Here is a 12,201-nt window from a genome sequence, read left to right as displayed (position 1 = left end):
GATCTCAATGGAAGGTGATACAACAAAGGAAATTGAACACATGTTAAATGTGGTTGGCAGGCATTCGGCAAGCTAAGCATCATTTTCCATGGAAAGATACACAAGGCAAGACTGAAAGACCTGCACATGGATTATAGAACAAGCCCGAGTATACAACATCATCAAGAGAGTAAAAGAATTGAAATGGAAATGGACTGGTCACATAGCAAGAAGAACTGAGGGCAGGTGGACCAAGGCAGTCATACAATGGATCCCACTTGATCAAAAACCTCCATGAAAGAGACCTAAAGCAACATGGATCGACAACACTAGCAAGTATTGTGGGCCCAATTGGCAAAAGAAAGCTCAGGACCTCATTGGTTGGAAACATCGGGAAGATGCAGAAGTGGGCTCCTGGGTGTTCAGCAGAGTTTGGGCGATCCTCTAACCAAGGATTGCTGGGATTCGACGAACCCACAAATGCCAACCCTGGCTGGCCATGCCCACCCTGCCTCTCTCCTCCCTGGAGTCTCCATGTGGTCTGTTCATCATTCCAGGTAAGTGCAGGGGCTGCGCAGAGGGAAAAAAATGGGCCTACTGGAGGTTCAGGAAGTCTGGAAATGGGCCTGTTTCTGGCCTCCAGACGCTGGGTGTCTGTTTTTGTTATGTATTCATGTATGTACCTTTAAATATTTGAGCGGGAAATCAGCACGTTGCTGATTGGACAAAGCCTCCAGCAGAACTGTATAAAAGGAGAGGTTTTTCCCCCAGCCAGTCGCTGGGTTCACCCTATATTAAAGAGCTGTTGTCACTACCCTGGTCTCCAGCCTCGTTACTTCCAGAACTTAACATTGGCGACGAAGGTGGGATCTCGAGGCTAAGGAGAACCAGAACCGAGCTGAAGCACGATAGACCCGAACCCAGCAAAATCAGGGCAGAAGCGCGGAGATGGCCAGTTACACTCCGCCCGCACCGTTTGACCCGGCTAAAGAGAAATGGGGAACGTATATGACCCGTTTCGAAAGCTTTCTAGAAGCCAACGAACTGCAAGGAGTTCCAGATAACCGGAAAAGGGCTTATTTCTTAAGCCACTGTGGTCCGGAGGTCATCGATATCGCGGAAGCCCTGGCAGAGCCAACGCCGTTGCAGTCGGTGTCGTGGCCAACTCTACAGACTTTACTAAAAAACCACTTCGCACCAACGCCGTCCAAATACGTGCGGCGGTTTGAATTTGGAGAGCGAAGACAGATGGAGGGCGAAACCATCGGTGACTACATGGCCGCCCTAAGAAAAGCGTCCAAGGACTGCGGATACCGCGACCTAGACGAGGTGCTCCTCGAGCAACTCATCCGGCGTCAAAGACATCCGTTTGCGGCGGCTGCTAGCAAAGAGCAACCTAACGCTGGCCACGCTCTGGACGAAGCCAGAGCACATGAAATGTCCACCCAAGCGGCGGAGACACTGCAGAAGCCTGTCCCACCAAAGGCGGCGAAGGCAACCCGTGCACCAGGAGGAGGTTCAGACCGAATCCGACGGTGAAGATGAGGAAGGGTCTGCCGAACCGAGAAACGCGACAAAGGGGACAGAGGCGAATGCGGAAGCTGCGGGGTCAACACCAGCGGCAACGCTGCAAGTTTAAGGACGCGACATGCGGCGGTGTGGGAAGAAAGGGCACCTAGCTCAAGTTTGTCGAGCGCCCAACCTTCCGCCGAAAATTCAAATCGGCCAATCAGAGCGCGGAATCGGCAAGGCGACCGCGATTGGCTCAAACAAAAAGGCGCGGATTCCAACCAAACAACTGTGGTCATAGGCCGCGCCTCGACCCGAGTGGAGAAGAAGATCTTCACCAAACCAAAAATAGAGGGAGTACGGTGCCGGCTCGAAGTAGACACGGGGTCAGCGATCACCATCATGTCCTGGGACACTTTGGCGAAGTCGCTGCCGTCCGTCGCAAAGCGCCACCTGCAAGAACAACGGCTACGAGTCCACGACTACCAAGGGAATCGCATCCCTGTTCGAGGGACCACCTCCGTCCGAGTCGAGTACGGTCCACACAAGAAGACCCTGCCCATCACGATCGTCGAAGGGACCCTGCCCAGTCTGTTGGGACTAGACTGGTTTCGTGCCCTGGGCATGGGAGTGACTGGCATCTACAGAAGTGACTGTAACCTGAAAGACATTCTCTTTAACGAGTTCGAAGATGTCTTCAAGGACTGCCTGGGCAAGTACAAGGGGACCCCTATTTCCTTCAACTTAGACCCCAGGTAGCCCCATTAGGCTTAAGGCGAGGAGAGTCCTTTTGCCCTAAAACCAAAATCGATAAGGAGCTAGATAAGCTCATTAATCAGGGATTTTGGTGCCAGTCGATCACGCAAAGTGGGAGACGCCAATCGTCACCCAATAAAGCCGGACGGGTCAATTAGAATTTGCGCTGACTACAAGGCGGCTTAACAAAGCCTTACAGAAAAGCGCTTACCGGTTCCGTGGTGCAACACTTATTGCACTCTTTGGGGCAAGGGCAAGTCTTTGCAAAGTTAGACTTGGCCCAGGCCTACCAACAACTGCCCGTGAGCGCCCGCACAGCGAAGCCCAAGCGATTGTAACGCACAGGGGGCCTTCAAGTGCACCGATTGCAATTTGGGGTCAGTGTGGCACCAGGGCTGTTCAAAACCTAATGGAACGACTACTGCAGGGGCTCCCAGGGGTAGTCCCCTACTTCGATGATGTCCTAATTTCAGGGGAAAACATAGAGGAATTGGGGGAGCGGTTAAGAAAGGTTTTGGGCATTTTCCGGACAGCGGATTAAAAGTCAAGGCAAACAAATGCCAGATAGGGGTCGAATCCGTCGATTTCTTGGGCTACGGATAGACAAGAAGAATTCACCCTACTGAGAGCAAGGTCAAGGCAATTAGGAAGGCTCCAGCGCCCAAAAACAAAGCAGAGCTGCAGGCATTCCTGGGGTTGGTGAATTTTACGGTCTTTTTAAAAACAAAGCAACCGTTGCGGAACCGCTGCATAGGCTCTTAGGAAAAAATACTGTTTGGTCTTGGGGAAAGTCGGAAAATAGGGCTTTTGAAGCAGTAAAGAACCTGCTCTCAAGTGATAGCCTGCTCGTCCAATATCACAACTCATTACCCTTAGTGCTGGTTTGCGATGCCTCCCCTTATGGGGTGGGGGCTGTACTCAGCCATAGACTTCCAAACGGCACAGAAGCCCCTATAGCTTTTTACTCTAGAACGATGTCCTCCCCAGAGAGAAACTACAGCCAATTAGATAAAGAAGCACTAGCCATTGTGTCAGGGTTAAAAATTCCACGAATATGTTTTTGGGTGGATTTTGAAATCGTGACTGACCACAGACCACTACTAGGAATACTGGCTGGCGACACCAACGCCTGTGGCACTTTCGCCACGCCTGACCCGATGGACTATATTCTTAGCCGCTTATTCGCACAAGCTGCAGCATCAACCAGGAAAAGAAGTGGGGCATGCAGACGCGTTAAGCCGATGCCCACTACCAGGGCGATCAAGACCCCACCCGGGAACGCCTGTCCTACTTATTGACTCTTTGGACTCTGGCCCAGTCACATCTAAGGAAGTGGCTCGGGCATCATACCGGGACATTGTGTTAAGGACTGTACTCGGTTGGGTACAGAGGGTGGCCGCTGCGCGGGCGAGCAGTTCAAGAATTTGTTAAAAAGCGATGAGCTCTCGGCTCAAGGGGTGCCTGTTATGGGGTGATCGTGTAATAATTCCTGATAAATTAAGGAAAGGTATTGGACCTCCTCCACGAGGTCACCCAGGGATCGTAAGGATGAAGGGGTTAGCTAGAAGCTATGTATGGTGGCCACTCATGGACGCAGAGATTGCTGAGAGGGTAGGGAAATGCCAGGCTTGCCAAGAGTCCAGAACTCTACCCCCCACGGCCCCAGTCACGGAATGGGAAAAGCCCCAAGGGCCCTGGTCAAGAATCCACATTGATTTTGCTGGCCCTTTCCACGGCCAAACGTTCCTAGTGGTTGTTGATGCATTCTCTAAATGGTTGGAGATCATACTCATGAAATCCACTACGGCCGAAGCAGTAATCGCAGCCCTGCACCACCTATTCGCAACTCACGGGTTGCGGACACTCTGGTGTCCGACAATGAGCCTCAATTCACGGCAGCCCAGTTTGAAGAATACCTGGCAGAGGAGGGCATCCGACATGCCCTCTCTGCGCCTTTCCACCCTGCATCAAATGGCCTTGCAGGCGTTCCGTCCGGGCGCTAAGGAGGCATTGTCCAGGCTCAAGCCAGGTGACTGGCAAGCAAAGATAGATTTCTTCCTGGGCATTCAGCACAGAACCCCAAGCACGCTACAGGCAGAAGCCCAGCCGAATTGTTGATGGACGGAAACTCCGGTGCCCACTGGACCGTCTGAATCCCATTACACACCAGAGGGTTACAAGGGGAACTAGAAAAACAAGGAAATGGGCATAGGCGACGGGTGTGGGCCCGAAACTATGGGGACGGCCCTAGTTGGCTCGCAGGACAAATTATAAAGACAACCGGCCCAAAATCGTATTTGGTAGAACTACCAGACAACCGAGTGTGGAGGCGCCACATAGATCAGATAAGGAAACGAATAACTGATCAAACCGAACCAAATAAAACAGATCATGACCAATATCCGTTTGACAATGACCCGGGGGAGGCGCAAGACTTAGCTGAGGTCCCAGAGTTCCAGCGACGCCATCAGGTGCCCGAGGGAAACAGCAGGGAAAGTTACAAAAGTAATCCAAGGCCGGATGGCCAAGAAAAAGAGGCTGCCAATAATCCAGAGCCCGTTGGCCCAGAGAAAGAGCTGGGAGGAGAAAACAGCCCCTCCGACCAGCTCAAAACACCACCCAGAACTGAACCGCGCAGGTCAGAAAGAACTAGGAGACGCCCAGGTTATTTGCGTGACTACGTCGAAAAATAACATGTAAATAAATATGTAAATAGAGGCAAAGTGTTTTCTGGGAGGGGAGGAGTGTTATGTATTCATGTATGTACCTTTAAATATTTGAGCGGGAAATCAGCACGTTGCTGATTGGACAAAGCCTCCAGCAGAACTGTATAAAAGGAGAGGTTTTTCCCCCAGCCAGTCGCTGGGTTCACCCTATATTAAAGAGCTGTTGTCACTACCCTGGTCTCCAGCCTCGTTACTTCCAGAACTTAACAGTTTTCACCCTCCCGGAGGCTCAAAGAAAGCCTCCAGAGCCTGGGGAGGACAAAAATTGGGCTCCTGAAAGTTCCAGAAGTCTGGAAATGGGCCTGTTTCCAATCTTCGAAGGGCCTCTTGACCCCGGGGGAAGCGGGTTTTGCCCTCCCGGAGGCTCGAGGAAAGCCTATGGAGCCTGGGCAGGGTGAAAAATACCCCCCACCATGGTGCATGGCCAAGCAGGCTACGCCCACCATGGCCACACCCACCCAGCAATGCAGCAGCAAACCCATTGCTAAAGGATTTGAAGCCCACCCCTGGGAAGATGCCTTCATCCTGCAATGAATAGACAATGGGTAGGAAGAAGGGGAAGGAGAAGGAGAAGGAGAAGGAGAAGGGGAAGGGGAAGGGGAAGGGGAAGGAGAAGGAGAAGGAGGAGAAGGTGGAGGAGGAGGAGAAGGAGAAGGAGAAGGGAAGGAAGGGAAGGGAAGGGGAAGGAGAAGGAGGAGAAGGTGGAGGAGGAGAAGGAGAAGGAGAAGGGAAGGGAAGGGAAGGGAAGGAGAAGGAGAAGGAGAAGGAGAAGGAGGAGAAGAGAAGGAGGTGGAGGAGGAGAAAGAGGTGAAGGAGAAGGAGAAGGAGGAGGAGGAGGAGGAAGACGAAGAGGAAGAGGAGGAGGAGGAGAAGAAGAAGATACTTAATTTATAATAGTCACGCTCAGTCCTACTCACCTACAGAGTTGTTTTTGTGGGAACTAGAAAGAAAAAGAATTGTTAGGTGCATTTGTACCTTGAGTTATCTACAGAAGCAACACTGGGATAAAAATAAATAAATAAACATGCTGCTAAATTTAGTTTTCTTCTGAATGACTTGCAGAGAATTTTGTCCTCATTCAGACTGTGTTTTGCATGCATAAGGGTCTGTATCAACTCAAGGCTGGAACTGGGTCCGTGCCATGCAGCATTTTTGGATGGAATTATCATATGAGTAAATAAATAAAGCTAGGAGTAATGGCTCATAATGCCTTGTGGAAATAGCTCTCTCCCCGGAGCCTGGGTGGGTGCCTATCTTGACAGTTTTCCAAACACCAGTTAAGATTGAGAGATTTTATTTTAATTCTGTTTAATACCTCTCCCTCTCCCTCCCTCTCTCTCTCTCTCCCTCCCTCCCTCCCTCCCTCTCTCTCTCTCTTTTTTTTAAAGTGCCAGGAGCGTGTCTGTTACCTGACTACAGTAATATGCAAAATTCATAAATAGAGGAATACATTTTGGAACTGGGATTTTCTGCCCGTAAGTTAGGAGTAAAGGTCATGGGAATTGGTAGGCCTTGCCTGCAAGGACAGAGCTTCTGGATTGCACTAGGAATCAGAAGAACTGAGGATGACAGTGTAACGATGATGGAGTGGGTAGCGGAAGGGATGAACTTCTCTATTCTTTTCTCTGTGCTGAGATGTATTCGATTGATACCTTGAACATATACTGGCTGGTGTCCAGGGGTGGGTTTCAAAAATTTTAGCAAGGGGTTCTTTGCCCGGTTGTTGGGTGGGTGTGGCCAGGGTGGGTGTGGCCTAGTTGCTCTCCTGCACCATGGGGGGGGGGCATTTTTGCCCTCCCCGGGCTCCAGAGGCTTTCCTTGAGCCTCCAGGAGGGCAAAAATGGCCACCCGAGGCTCCCGAAGCCTTCTGGAGGCCAGAAATAGGCCTGTTTCTGGCCTTCCCGAACTTCTGGTAGGCCCATTTTTTGCCCTCACTGAGCCTCCTTGCACTCCAAAACGAGCCACATGGGGACTCCTGGGAGTGGAGTGGAGGGGCGGGGTGGGAGGGGCCACCCAGGAGTGGGACTTGGGGGGTTCTCCAAACTGCACAGAATCTTAGCTAGAGGTTCTCCCGAACCCCTGTGAACCCCCAGCGGCCCACCCCTGCTGGTATCCAATGCACTGTGTGTTGTATTTTCTATGGACATTATGGTTCCTTCTGCGTGTGAGAGCCCTCTCTGTAAGCTACGATGAATGATTACCAGACAGAGAAAATGGGTGTTTTCTTCATTCCCGCCCCCACAACACGATCACCCACAAGTCCTTTTGGTTCACAGCCAGTAATTTTCATAGAAAGTATTTCTTTCAGGATCAGGTTTTTACAAACTATAAACCTTACTAATCCCAGCTAATTTTACACTGAGCATCCCATCACCAACAACGGAAATGTCAGTCTACTTCTAATTTAAGTCTGTAAGTTCATGTGTTCAGCATATTAATGAGCCATTCCAAGACAAAAGATACTCGGTATCTTCCCCCATTAAGTACAGCCAATAAATTCACTCTCGGGAGCTTGGAAGTAAGCAACGTTTTTGTCTCTCAAGAGATTCCATGATGCCCCATTGGGCCCAAATGTAGGAGAAGGACAGGCAGAGCCTGGGGCCGGAGTCAAGAGAGGAATCAGTCTGGAATCGTTATGTTGCCATAAATGGTTTAACTCCAACCTGTCTTGAACTCCACTCACTTTACTTAGTGCCAGTTCAGTGCCAATTAGTTGACTATATTTTTATGTATAGAGGTGAACAATAAATCTGCTTGATTGGAACTTAACGTGTGATGCTAATCCTTTGCACCTAACACAAATTTGGCAGTGCTGCCCTATTTATGAAGAATCAGCTAAGAAGATTGGAGAATAAACTAAGCTTTTAACAAAATTGAACAGAAAAATACATATTGGGACTGTGGAATAAAAATGCCTACAGTTCTAATAAACAACAGATTAATAGCTAATCCTTCTTACATTTGGGTACTTTATCATTTCTTCAGTAAGCCACAAACACAACGACATATTGCAAAACTCCTGCTGTGCTTCCCTTATGAATCTTTATGGGACCGATTTTATCAGTCATCCCAGCTTACAATATACCGTAGTAATTCAATAAAAGAGCAAATCCAGAACCAGGAAGAAATTGAAGTGTATTGTTTTGCCTTCATCTTCCTCTACCATGCTATAAATTCCCGTTTCATGTCTCTAAATAAATATAAATATATTTATGAAATATATGCATATGCACAGTGGTGGGATTCAAATAATTTAACAACCAGTTCTCTGCCCTAATGAACAGCTGGGTAGGCGTGGCTCGGTGGTCATGTGACCGTGTGGTCATGTGACCAACTTAATGTCACTCACGTCGATGGGCGCTTTGCCTTAGCTGTTACAATGTAATAAGAGTTAACCAGAGAGGCGGTTTCTGTAAGCAGGGCCATGAAGATTAGTCTAGAAACAACACCAGAATGTTTCCTTCCTGCCTTCCTTACAGGATTAGCCCTGTAAAGTGAAAAAAAACCCACAAAATAAGATTTCTTCCAACAACTGGTTCTCTGAGCTGCTTAGGAAGTTAACAACCGGTTCTCCCGAATAGGTGCGAAATGGCTGAATCCCACCACTGCATATGCACCTAGGGAAGACATAAGAGGAATTCAGAAGCCTTTGAATGAACTGGTGGTGTGTTGTTGTTTTTTTACCCCAAAAAACAAAAAACCCAAAGTTCAGAGGATCTGCTCAGCATAAGTAGCCTGAAATTAGACTTTTGTATAGTGCTTGCATTGGGACATGGTGGCTCAGTGACTAAGAAGCTGAGCTTGTTAATCGAAAGGTCGGCAGTTCAGCGGTTTGAATCCCTAGTGCCATGTAATGGGGTGAGCTCCAGAGGTGGGTTTCAGCAGGTTCTGACCAGTTATGGAGTATTGGTAGAGGGAATATTGAGTAGTTTGGAGAAACGGTGGTAAAAATTCTGACTGGCCCTGCCCCCATCTACTCCCTGCCTCCCAACTCCCAGGTGATTGGGAGGGAATGGGAATTTTGCAGTATCCTTCTCCCAGAGTGGGGTGGAAATGGAGATTTTACAGTATCCTTCCCAAACCCTGCCACACCCACGAAGCCACACCCACAGAACTGGTAGTAAAAAAATTTGAAACCCACCATTGGTGAGCTCCTGTTACTCATTCCAGCTTCTGCCAACCTAGCAGTTCGAAAGCATATAAAAACTGCAAGTAGAAAAATAGGGACCACCTATTAATAGGGAAGGTAACAGGGTTCTGTGTTCCTTCGGTGTTTAGTCATGCTGGCCACATGACCACGGAGACGTCTTCGGACAGCGCTGGCTCTTCAGCTTTGAAACAGAGATGAACACTGCCCTCTAGAGTCAGGAATGACTAGCACGTATGTACGAGGGTAACCTTTACCTTTAACTTATAGCGCTCGCAGGAAAATAGTTTATTGCATTCCACAGCTTCAAAATTCCTTGTTGCAAACTGCAAACCTCAATGGGTGATCAGCTTTGCTAAATAATGGTAATTTATTCATTATTTATTTATCAAATGTCGACACTGCCCGACAGAGGAAGTCCAGGCAGTGGACAATTAAAACCTTAAAACTTGAAAAACATACCCTACGCTCGTTGAATGGGAATGAGGACCAGTTTATTGGGGGCAATAAAAGTTGACTTTGTATATAATATACAAATTTATTTATTTATTTATTTATTTATTTATTTATTTATTTATTTATTTATTTATTTATTCATATTTTTATACCGCCCTATCTCCCTAGGGACTCAGGGTGGTTCACAGCCAGATAAAAACATACATATAAATACAAATAAAACATCCATTAAAAAACTTATTATAATTGGCCGAATAATTAAAATAAGAATAAAAATAATAAAATCCCCATTAAAACCGAGACGACTTCCGGTATCCAGTGGCAACGGACGTCTGGAAGGTTTCTCCTGCCTCCAGCGCCCGAATCCGGCCGCCGCCGAGGCCCTCAGGGGCCAGGTGTTCCGAAAAGGACACCTGCCGTACGGACGGCTCGCCAGGGGTCTCCCAGCCGACATACAGGACTGTGGGGACCGATGCTGGCGCGTCCTAGGCTTGGCGGGGTTCGGAGGCCACAGGCCGCGGCCATTATTTTGGTCGTCGCCTGGGCCGCTGTGCCCGGTGACACCGGGGCATTGGATTTATAACTGCAGCAGCCTGGTGGTGAACAGGGCACGGAGAAGAATTGAGGAGGAGAAGGGAAGGGAATATCGGTGGCGTGGTGGAGTGCTCCGGAGTGCGGGGGTTTCTCTCCCCTGCGGTTGGAAGGAGCACGAGTTATTTGGAGAGGAGAACTTAAAATAAGAAGATTACGGTTTTGTGGAGCTCTGGAGAAGAGGTGATGGAGAAATTTAGGAGGGAAGGTTTGAGGCCCCCTCCTTCTGGGGAACAGTGGTGGCGCCCAGCTTCCGCCTTCACTATGAGAATTTTGATGACATCACTTCCTTGACTTCCTGGTTGACTAACTGTACTCTGGACTCGTTGCTCCTGTGAGTGCCCCTGGTGGATCCGGAGGAAATTACAAGGATACTGTGCTTGCCTGAGGATTTTGATTCTTTTTTTTTCAAATGGCAAAGGTCAGAGACCAACTGCTGGAGAGATGGAGAATTCTGGAAAAGTTATCCAATATGGACAAGAAACTGGATGATTTGCAAAGAGGCCAAACGGAAATAAGAGAAGAAATTGTGACTATCCAAAAGGATTTAAAGGATACTCAACAAGTCTCAGCAGAAAACAAGCAGAAAGTGGAAGGTCTGGAGGGTGAAATGCGGGCAGTGCAGAAAAGAGAGGCGACAGGCAATGCTGTGCTTGGACTACAGATGGATAAAATGTCTTATTTCCTTAGGTTTCAAAATTTGGAAGAAGTGGACCAAGAAGACTTGAGAGATGTTGTGACTAAATTGTTGGGAGAATTTCTTGGGAGAGGTGTTGATTTCATGAATTGGGATGTGGATCGAGTTTATAGAGTTAATTCGCAATATGCACGCACGCATGCAGTTCCCAGAGAGGTTCATGTCAAATTTGTGAGAAGAGGCGAGATGAAATTCTTAGAAAACATAGGAGTGGGGCACTGATTTACAGGGGCAGGAGATAGCCATTCTGAGGCAGATTCCCAGACAGGTACGTGAAAAAGAAAGAAATATTATTTTTGTCAAGCAAATTGTACCAGAAGGAGTGGGCTTCAGATGGCTGATGCCAGAGGATTGATGATTTTCCGGGAGGGCATTACGAAAAAAATCAGTACAATTGCGGAGGCTACGGCCTATGTGGAGGAACACAAAGCCTTCCTGGAATCAGATGACCCAGGAATTGAAGAAGGGGAGGTTATAGATCATGGGGCTGAAGCGGGTGCCGCTGTTGCGGCCCTGGAGTTGGGTCAGGCTGAACCCAGAGTTCTGAGATCCAAAACTAGGAAGTGATAAAGATATTTGGGATTGTGTTGGTTTTCCTTATTCTCTTTTGTACGATATTCTGTTTATTCTTGACTCTTCTTTATTACGTATTTAAAATTTGCAAACTTTGCTACTTCGTGTCACCTGCTTGCCTTATGGCTGTTGTATGTGTTAAAAAATTTGAGTAAAATTCTTATTTTAGATAAGAAAAATGAAAATTTACCATACCTGATATGTATTTGTATAAACCTTTTTTGACTAATAAAAACTTTTTGAACAGTAATAAAATCCCCATTAAAACCAATTTGAATTTAAAATCTAGTCCAGTCCTGCACAAATAAATAGATGTGTCTTAAGCTGGACAAATGGATGAAGACTATTGCTTAACACAATGTAAGTCTTCGGAGAAGGGCGGGATATAAATTCAAATTTTTTAAAAAATCATTCCATGAAAGGGTGGGAGCCAAGTGTCAATTGGCTGAGGTTGCTTGGCCTTCTGCTGCATTGCCAAGTTCAGGAAATGCTAAATCAACTCCATAGGGAGGAGAAGGTGCATCATTGATGTCACACACCATGGGACCAAACGCTGCAGAAGGCATGAGAAGGGGAAACCGGTGGGAGAATCCTTACCAGCCCAGTTCAAATAAACAAAGAGGAGTGACATTCTACGGGATGCCAACTCTCAGCTGTCAAGTAGTGTCTTTGTCATGTCCCCCTCCCCCTCCAACGACCGGGTCAAGGAAGTCCGTATCAAACGTGGCAATGAAGCCTCTGCAGCTTTGCCAAATTCATTCGAGGTT

Source organism: Ahaetulla prasina, chromosome 5, assembly GCF_028640845.1.
Source record: "Ahaetulla prasina isolate Xishuangbanna chromosome 5, ASM2864084v1, whole genome shotgun sequence".
In the NCBI taxonomy this organism is placed as follows: Eukaryota; Metazoa; Chordata; class Lepidosauria; order Squamata; family Colubridae; genus Ahaetulla; species Ahaetulla prasina.
The sequence above is the reverse complement of the archived record's forward strand: the minus strand, read 5'-3'. Positions refer to the sequence as shown.